The 10,391-nt window shown below is 28.6% G+C and overlaps 1 pseudogene; it reads right to left on the bottom strand.

Moving 5' to 3' along the window:
• Nucleotides 1–591: 591 nt before the first annotated feature.
• LOC132940325 (uncharacterized) lies at nt 592–1,637 on the bottom strand (annotated as a pseudogene).
• Between the last annotated feature and the right edge of the window lie 8,754 nt (nt 1,638–10,391).

Below are 10,391 nucleotides of genomic sequence, written 5' to 3'. Positions count from 1 at the left end.
ACTATAGTACATTAAAAAAAATTAACTTAAGTTCAATATAATACATTATAACAGGTGTTCAAATAAACATTTCATACCAAAAATTTTGTTAATTCACACAGTCTCTCTTCAATTTTAAATTTTTCTTCAAATTATCTACAAAATAAAAATGTTTAGTTTTTTTTTTTTTTTTATTAATTAAACATAAGACTTTCCTAGCCTAAGGCTATCTAAATCTAGGGATATTGAAAGTTTACATAATTTTTAACATTATAACATAATAATTAAGATTTTTAAGTACTATGGATAATTACAATTGGTATAAAATATAGTACGACATATAAAATTAATGATATTTGTTATCATGAGCAAAATGTATACAAATAGATAAAATAGCAACGTGTTTATAATATAAACTAAAGTAAATAAAGATAAGTAATTGTAGGTATGGTCTGATATACGATGAAAAGATAGATAAAAAGGGAAAAACCTGTACACTATGGACAGAAACGTTTATTGACAATCTCGGTAAGGAGATTAATTAGTGGAGTAATTAAAGAGTTAAAATTAGAAATAAATTCTGATAAAACATTTGTGATGGATTCCATGGAAGAGGTTACCGTTTTGGTCGCTGCAGCATAGGATTTCCTTGGAAGCTGCCGAGCATGATCTCCTGAGACATCGTTTGACGAAGACTTCGTAGGCGTTGGTACATTTGTATTTTTGCGTTTTTTTGTAACGGATTGATAAACACGGCATCCTTTGTAGTTGGCCGTGTGTACCTCAGAACAGAGCGCGCATTTGGCTGGACTATCTCGGTCCTTTGTGCAGTTCACGGAGCGGTGGTCTCCACCGCATTTGACGCACCTAGATTCAGGTTGACAGTAGTTATCGGTATGGCCGTAGGCTTGACAATTATGGCACTGAGGCGGACCACGGCGGGACAGATGAGGTTTTTCGATTATAACTTTGGTATCAAGTAGCGAAGTGATATTGAAAATATCTTTGTTATTATTCTGACGATATAAATCAACAAAAAATAATGGGAGACCGCGTCTATTTTTATCTTGGACATTGATAACTTGTTTCACAGAATGTCCTTCTTCCGACAAGCCGACAGAAATTACCGTACACAATGTGGAATGGTGGAGATTTCTTATTGCGACTCTTAATGAGCGATTAACGCGAGCTTGAAAAGTATGAAAACTGGAATCAGTTTTATTGAGATGATTCAGAATAGTGTTGTAGTTGAGTACGCCTCTGGGATATACGATCAGGTATGATTTAGTAGACTTACAGGTAAATGCGTTTGGACCGGTCAACCTTGTTAGTTCATTTGTGAAGGCGGAGAAATTTGAGATGTTGGAGATGTAAAACGGAGGTGGCGTGACGTCTTGTGTATCGAGCGTAGGCTGCTCGATATTTTGTTTTGCAGGACCTGATTTTTCGTTGCAAACTGTCGCACTGTTGGTGGATGTATTAAATATGTTGTCACTAGAATCATCAGAGTACAAGGCGGCATACCGATTAGGTGTAACGAATTTTTTTGACTTTTTATCAGCAACTTTTGGCGAAATTGACAAATTTGAAAAATTGCGTTTGTTAGACATTGATGTCTGGAGCGAGTCGCCACCGGTGTCGTGGACTTTGTCTACCATATTATCGAACTGCGAGTGCGATAACGGAGCTCTTAAGCAACTACGTGCGTGCACGTTGAGCGTAATAGCCGGACTTATAAATGTTTAGTAAATTGGAAGACTTGATTAAGTATTTAATCATTTATCTAAAAGAGATGTGCCGGGTCGCCACATTACTATATCGAGGGGCCATTGTGCAAGTGTCGTTCATAAATATCATAACATATAAAATATTAGAAATACAAACTTAATATTTCACTAACAGTAAATATTATAAAAAAATATTACGAAATGTACTATACTCATATTATATTATGATTGTATTAGTTACAAACTCTTGAATTAAGAGTTATGTTTGAGGATTTAATTAATTTCCTAAAAGGAAATGCCTCAAGGTTGCCTCAGTAAGTTGAGGAACCGTAATTAAAGTGCCGTCCACCAATAAAGTACCCGAAAAAAAAACGATTAATTCAAATATAGAAGGTACTTATAATATGATATACTTTTATCAAAGTATGATTGTGTTAGCCACAGTCTTGTGTAAATTATATTGTCTTAAGTTTTCCCAATCTAATAATACAAAATACTGAAAATAAATGAAATCACAAAATTAGTACAATAGAGAGACTGTGCATTGATTTACAAATTTGTCTTAAATTTACTTTTTGCATAGATAATAATATGAAGGTGGGCTGGGCTTTTAATATCAGAGTATGGGGCCCAGACCCACACTGTTTACACGAGTGAGCTGGGTATGGCTCCATCATAGATAATAAAGATATAACATAATGGTCTTAACAGCGGTCTTCGAGGGGAACAATTGAGGCCAAATAAAGTATACCTATATCGAGTATCGACTATCAATATAAAGAAGCCTCAATTTCCTTCCGCGGGAACGCGGCCTCAAATGTATTTAACATAGGCGTGGTCCATCCATATCTTTATTATCTATGGGCTTCACCCATAGCATGGATTAAGGTGTCAACAATCTAAGGATCAACTTGATAATCAAACACTTAAGTTCAGCAACCTGCAAATCAGAATATTTTTATTCAAAGTGTCCTAATAAGTCATAAGAAGGTTAGTTAGGTAAATCTATGGTTAGTTGAAGCTATGGTAATGATAGACGACTACCATCACCGGTCGTGAGCTTTGCGATGATCTCTTCCTACTAACTATCAAGGTAATCGATATTGTAAACATAATAATGAAAGGAAATATTTAAATATTATTAATTTGGTTAGGTTAGGTTAGGTTAGGATAGGGCAGGAAATTAGATGTTAACTAATTATCATAGTTTTTAACACGGTCTTAGACGGTCAGCAAGAGTTGTACCAGTATAGTTATTAAAAACTTAAATACAGCCAACATTAAATAATGATTTTTTTACCACAACAAATTATAAAATGTATTTTAAAATATAACAAAATATTATTTTAAGGTTTTCAATACTTATGAGTTTTTGTAAATAGAAAATGTATAAAATCAATAGTTTTAATTTAATATATGGTTTTGTGTTTTAATATCCTATTGTCAAAGAATTCTCAGGGTTTCCTTTCCACATTTTTTAACATTATACTAAATCTAACTTTTTTCCGCACATATTTACAAAGACTAAAACAGATATCTGACTATGTTTTTATTTGCATTTAGACTTTATAGTTTGTAGTTTAATATTGACTGTAGACCCACCAAACACAATATTATTTTAAATTAAACATTTTATGTCCTTTATAAATTACAATCACATAGTAGAGTTCGTGCAGGACCTTTTATCATTTAATTTCTTTGCATCCTTTATAATTTACATTCATTTTTATACATTTTCTAATACATATATTACCGTGATACACCTCTGATCATAATAACTGTTCGCATTATTATAATGTAAATAACACCTAGTTTTTGGTTTGTAGTTAATATGTATTGCAGTATTTAGCTTCCAGCGTATTCTTTTGTTTAGTGTTATTTCACCCAGATTTCTCAAACAATTTTTTTTTCACTTCATTGAACTCTAGTAGATTTTTTTGTATAAAAATTTTTCAAGATTAACCGGCTATACCTGGGAGTACGCTGAGTACCTGTGTATATAATATATAATTTGAAAAGAGACTGGCTAGGTTCTCTCATGTTCCCCATTCAATTTATTTTTTTATATATTTAACTTTTTTTGATTCTTTTATATATATCTTTTTTTAAAACATTAACAACTTGGTGCCATATGATTTTTTTAAAATTTTTTATCTGCTTCTTAAAATGCGTTTGCTTGCGGTAGCCCACGTTCCCCTTTCAATTTTTTTTCTCAAATTTAATTCAATTGATTTTTAATATGAATATTTTCAAATTTGTGAGTCTTCAGAGAATTTTTTTCTGTTATTTAATTCCTATCTAGATCTTTCTATATAGATTTTTTAAACACTGACAAGCCGGCGCCAACACCCTCCTTCACATTTTTTTTTTGTAATGTAACTCTACTTGAATATTTAGAATTGACGTGAAAATTGATAACTTGGTGCCTGTAAATAATCATTCTTTAATGAACTAAATGTTTTAAATAGTTTTTTCTGTTTAAGATTCTGGGCATTTTCGTTTGAAATTTGTAATGTGTATTCCTACGTAAATTTTTTCAAATTTATTTTTAAGTTTTCTAAAATGGAATTTGCCTGCGGGCGCCAATACCCTCCTTCAATTTTTTTTTTTATGATTTTACCTCTAGCCAAATTTTTTAAACATTGACAACCTTTGAATAATCCTTATCTTTAATGAACTAAATATTTTAAATGGTTTTTTTTGTTTAAGATTCTGTGCATTTTAGTTTGTACTTTGTAATGTGTATTCCTACAGTAAAATGTATTGAAAATTTTTTTTTGGTTAGGTTAGGTTATCTATAATCTAGTACCTCTTGAATAATCCTTATTTAATGAAATAAATATTTTAAATAGTTTTTTCTGTTTAATATTCTAGGCATTTTAGTTTGTACTTTGTAATGTGTATTCCTACGATTAAATTTTTCCAAAATTTTTTTTTGGTTTCCTAAAATGCATTTGCCTGCGGGCGCCAATACCCTCCTTCAACTTTTTTTTTATGATTTTACCTCTAGCTAAATGTTTTAAACATTGACAATCTGGTACCTCTTGAATAATCCTTATCTTTAATGAAATAAATATTTTAAATGGTTTTTTTTTGTTTAAGATTCTGGGCATTTTAGTTTGTACTTTGTAATGTGTATTCCTACAGTTAAATTTTTTCAAAATTTTTTTTTGGTTTCCTAAAAAGCATTTGCCTGCGGGCGCCAACACCCTCCTTCAATTTTTTTTTTATGATTTTACCTCTAGCCAAATTTTTTAAACTTTGACAATCGGGTACCCTTTGAAAAATCCTTGTTTCATGAACTAAATATTTCAAATGGTTTTTTTTTGTTTAAGATTCTAGGCATTTTAGTTTGTACTTTGTAATGTGTATTCCTACAGTTAGTTTTTTCCAAATTTAACCTCTAGCCAATTTTTATAAACGTTTAATGAAATAAATATTTTAAATAGTTTTTTCAGTTAAAGTTGGTTTATTTTAAATTTTTTTTTTGGTTTCCTAAAATGCATTTGCCTGCGGGCGCCAACACCCTCCTTCAATTTTTTTTTAAGTAATGTAACTCTAGTTGAATATTTTGTATTGAATTAAAAATTGATAACTTGGTGCCCTATGAATAATCCTTATATTTAATGAACTAAATATTTTAAATGGTTTTTTTTGTTTATAATTCTGGGCATTTTAGTTTGTACTTTGTAATGTGTATTCCTACAGTTAGTTTTTTTCAAAATTTTTTTTTGGTTTCCTAAAATGCATTTGCTTGCGGGCGCCAATACCCTCCTTCAATTTATTATTTAAATTTTAACTTCTAGCCAAATTTTTTAAACATTGACAATCTGGTACCTCTTGAATAATACTTGTTTAATGAAATAAATATTTTAAATAGTTTTTTCAGTTAAAGTTAGTTTATTTCAAATTTTTTTTTTGGTTTCCTTAAATGCATTTGCCTGCGGGCGCCAACACCCTCCTCCAATTTTTTTTTTTAGGATTTAACCTCTAGCCAAACTTTTTAAACCATGACTATCGGGTACCCTTGAATAATCCTTATCTTTAATGAATTAAATATTTTAAATGGTTTTTTTTGTTTAAGATTCTGGGCATTTTAGTTTGTACTTAGTAATGAGTATTTCTACAGTTAGTTTTTTTCAAAATTTTTTTTTTGTTTCCTAAAAAGCATTTGCCTGCGGGCGCCAACACCCTCCTTCAATTTTTTTTTAAGTAATGTAACTCTAGTTGAATATTTTGTATTGACTTAAAAATTGATAACTTGGTGCCCTATGAATAATCCTTATATTTAATGAACTAAATATTTTAAATAGTTTTTTCTGTTTAAGACACTGGGCATTTTAGTTTGTACTTTGTAATGTGTATTCCTACAGTTAGTTTTTTCCAAATTTAACCTCTAGCCAATTTTTTTAAACGTTTAATGAAATAAATATTTTAAATAGTTTTTTCAGTTAAAGTTGGTTTATTTTAAATTTTTTTTTGGTTTCCTAAAATGCATTTGCCTGCGGGCGCCAACACCCTCCTTCAATTTTTTTTTATTATTTTACATCAAGCCAAGTTTTTAAATTTTGACAATCGGGTACCCTTGAATAATCCTTATCTTTAATGAACTAAATATTTTAAATGGTTTTTTTTGTTTAAGATTCTGGGCATTTTAGTTTGTACTTTGTAATGAGTATTTCTACAGTTAGCTTTTTCAAAATTTTTTTTTTGTTTCCTAAAAAGCATTTGCCTGCGGGCGCCAACACCCTCCTTCAATTTTTTTTTAAGTAATGTAACTCTAGTTGAATATTTTGTATTGAATTAAAAATTGATAACTTGGTGCCCTATGAATAATCCTTATATTTAATGAACTAAATATTTTAAATGGTTTTTTTTGTTTAAAATTCTGGGCATTTTAGTTTGTACTTTGTAATGTGTATTCCTACAGTTAGTTTTTTTCAAAATTTTTTTTTGGTTTCCTAAAATGCATTTGCTTGCGGGCGCCAATACCCTCCTTCAATTTATTATTTAAATTTTAACTTCTAGCCAAATTTTTTAAACATTGACAATCTGGTACCTCTTGAATAATACTTGTTTAATGAAATAAATATTTTAAATAGTTTTTTCAGTTAAAGTTAGTTTATTTCAAATTTTTTTTTTGGTTTCCTTAAATGCATTTGTCTGCGGGCGCCAACACCCTCCTCCAATTTTTTTTTTTTAGGATTTAACCTCTAGCCAAATATTTTAAACATTGACAATCTAGTACCTATTGAATAATCCTTGTTTCATGAACTAAATATTTTAAATGGTTTTTTTTGTTTAAGATTCTGGGCATTTTAGTTTGTACTTTGTAATGCGTATTTCTACAGTATTTCTACAGTTAGTTTTTTTCAAAATTTTTTTTTGGTTTCCTAAAATGCATTTGCCTGCGGGTGCCAACACCCTCTTCAATTTTTTTTTTTATGATTTAACCTCTTGCCAAACTTTTTAAACCATGACTATCGGGTACCCTTGAATAATCCTTATCTTTAATGAATTAAATATTTTGAATAGTTTTTTCTGTTTAAGATTCTGGGCATTTTAGTTTGTACTTTGTAATGAGTATTTCTACAATTAGCTTTTTCAAAATTTTTTTTTTGTTTCCTAAAAAGCATTTGCCTGCGGGCGCCAACACCCTCCTTCAATTTTTTTTTAAGTAATGTAACTCTAGTTGAATATTTTGTATTGAATTAAAAATTGATAACTTGGTGCCTTATGAATAATCCTTATCTTTAATGAATTAAATATTTTGAATAGTTTTTTCTGTTTAAGATTCTGGGCATTTTAGTTTGTACTTTGTAATGTATATTCCTACACTTAATTTTTTTCAAAATTTTTTTTTGGTTTCCTAAAAAGCATTTGCCTGCGGGCGCCAACACCCTCCTTCAATTTTTTTTTTATGATTTTACTTCTAGCCAAATATTTTAAACATTGACAATCTAGTACCTCTTGAATAATCCTTGTTTCATGAACTAAATATTTTAAATGGTTTTTTTTGTTTAAGATTCTGGGCATTTTAGTTTGTACTTTGTAATGCGTATTTCTACAGTATTTCTACAGTTAGTTTTTTTCAAAATTTTTTTTTGGTTTCCTAAAATGCATTTGCCTGCGGGCGCCAATACCCTCCTTCATTTTTTTTTTAATTTATGTAACTCTAGTTGAATATTTTGTATTGACTTGAAAATTGATAATTTGGTGCCCTATTAATAATCCTTATCTTTAATGAACTAAATATTTTGAATGGTTTTTTTTGTTTATAATTCTGGGCATTTTAAATTGTACTTTGTAATGTGTATTCCTACAGTTAGTTTTTTCCAAATTTTTTTTTTGGTCCCCTAAAAGGCAATTGCTTTTATAAATATTGAATATTAAATATTGATTTTGAAGTTTTTTTGAATTATTCAATAATATTTGAAGATGGAAATAGATATTTTTCATAGAATAGCTACATAAATTAATTTTTATATTGGTATCGCCATTCTTATAATTAGTAGGGAATGTTGGTACAGTTGGTTGGGTTTTTAGTTTTTTAATACATGATAAATTCAAAAATGTGTTCAAAATTTAAATTATTCAAAAATTAATTTGGCGGGAATTTTTCTTTTGTCATTCTTAATGTCGATACTTTTTTTAGAATATAAATTTGATTTCAAGGCTTGGCTGCGTTGAATCTTGAAGACTTTAAGCCGATACGACCAATATTGAATGATTTACGTTTTCGATATAATACGAATTTGAAAAATATATCAAACAATTTAAAAGGCTTGACTGCGTTGTATCTTATAGGCTTCAAGTCGATACGACTAATATTGATGAAGTTAGGATTTCAAGTATTTGAAAAAATACTATAAATCTAAAGTTCAATTTTTGGAACTCAAATCAGCTATGATAAATTCTCATTAAGTACCTACTTTAGCAAAAGTATTCAAATACTTTTTAATCACTTGAATACGCGTATTTTACATACTTTTCTAAACAGGTATCTGTATTTGAATACTCTTAAAAAGTATTTTTCTAGTAAGTATTATATTAATTGTTAAACTAACATTCTAATAGATTATAGATTTAAACAATAATTTAACAACTGTCTTCCAGAATACAGAATATAATATATAATGTATTATATATGGATACATTTACGACTTATGTTACACTTATAAGTTATAATATATTTACAAGACTTATATTTATTTATTTGATTTTTTTGTTTATTATAGTCAACAAATAATACCTTTTGGATAAATTAGGTATTCACAGAGTTAATTTAAAATTATTTTAATAAATCATAACATTGTTATTACTTATTTGTTAACTGTTTTCAAAATTTACATTAACAGTAGTAATATTTAAAATAAAATTGTCAAAATTGTACTTCATTGTTAATATAGTCGTTAAACGTCTGTGTTAAAATATTTCCTTATTTATATGAAAAAAACATTATATAGCCATATAGGTAGTATTATTTAAACATTGTTAATTAATCAAAAGTTCATATTATATAATATCCATTTTTAACTTAGAATATAAATTTAAAACCATAGTACATGCAGTGCTTCTCTACCTATGTTGTGTTAAAATAAATTAAATTATTTATCTAAGTAATCACTGTAGCTTATGAAAAAAACAGTCTGTTGTGGCATTGTTCATGTACAAAATGTATCTGAACCACTCAGAACACTCTGAAAAAAAGTTCTTATGATGTGCCTGATAGTTATTAATATAGTATAGTGCAGTGGTCGGCAACCTTTTGAAGAAGGTAAAAAGAAAATAATAACTGTTTAAAACTTTAAAATAATAGAGCATAAAAATTACAGTTTTTAATAATATATTAATTATAATATAAAAGTATGGAAATTACAACTGCTTTAGGCTTAATTTGATTTTTGTTGTTGGATATTGTTTATTATTTTTTAAATTTCCACATTAAAATTTCTTGTGCTGGCTCGAAGTACATGGTGGAGATGGTCATTAATTAAACGTGAACGGTATGGATTTTTAATTTTTTTCATATGAGAAAAGGCCTGTTCACACACGTAAGTGGATCCAAACATACTGAAGTATTTTGCAGCTATATTTTTAATTTTTGAAAATGATGCCAGAAGTTCAACGAAAAACAGTAAAGGAGATGCTTTGAATGAGTCTTTTAAGATATCTTGTGACTGCAAATCTATTATTTCCATTTGAAGCGCAAGATCAACATCTTCATAATCAATATTAAATGGATTGGCGAGTAGTTGAAAAACGCAACGTTTTACTTTACTGAACAGAATAGAAAATTAATATTATAATCCAAATACACTCGTCGTATCTACTCTAGGTATCTTATCGGTAACTGTCAAGGTATATCTACCATTATAAAATATGACTGATAGAAACGTTCAATTATATATTTTCTACAATATGATTTTTTTGATATAATATTCGATTAAATGTCATTGTCGTAGAATATAAAGCGGGCCACCGGTTGCCGACCACTGGTATAGTGTGTACTGAAAGAATTCAGATTTGTTTGTTTGATTAATATAGTATTAAAACAATTTTGTTAATTTAACACAAGAAATCGATAATATTTTTAATATTTTTTAAAAAAATTAACTTAAATTATAAACTTGCTGTATATTTTATTATGATTGCTTCTAACAGTAATTCAAGAAAGATAATGTG

This window comes from Metopolophium dirhodum, chromosome 3 (genome assembly GCF_019925205.1).
Source record: "Metopolophium dirhodum isolate CAU chromosome 3, ASM1992520v1, whole genome shotgun sequence".
Taxonomy (NCBI): domain Eukaryota; kingdom Metazoa; phylum Arthropoda; class Insecta; order Hemiptera; family Aphididae; genus Metopolophium; species Metopolophium dirhodum.
This window is presented reverse-complemented; position numbering and strand designations above follow the sequence as displayed.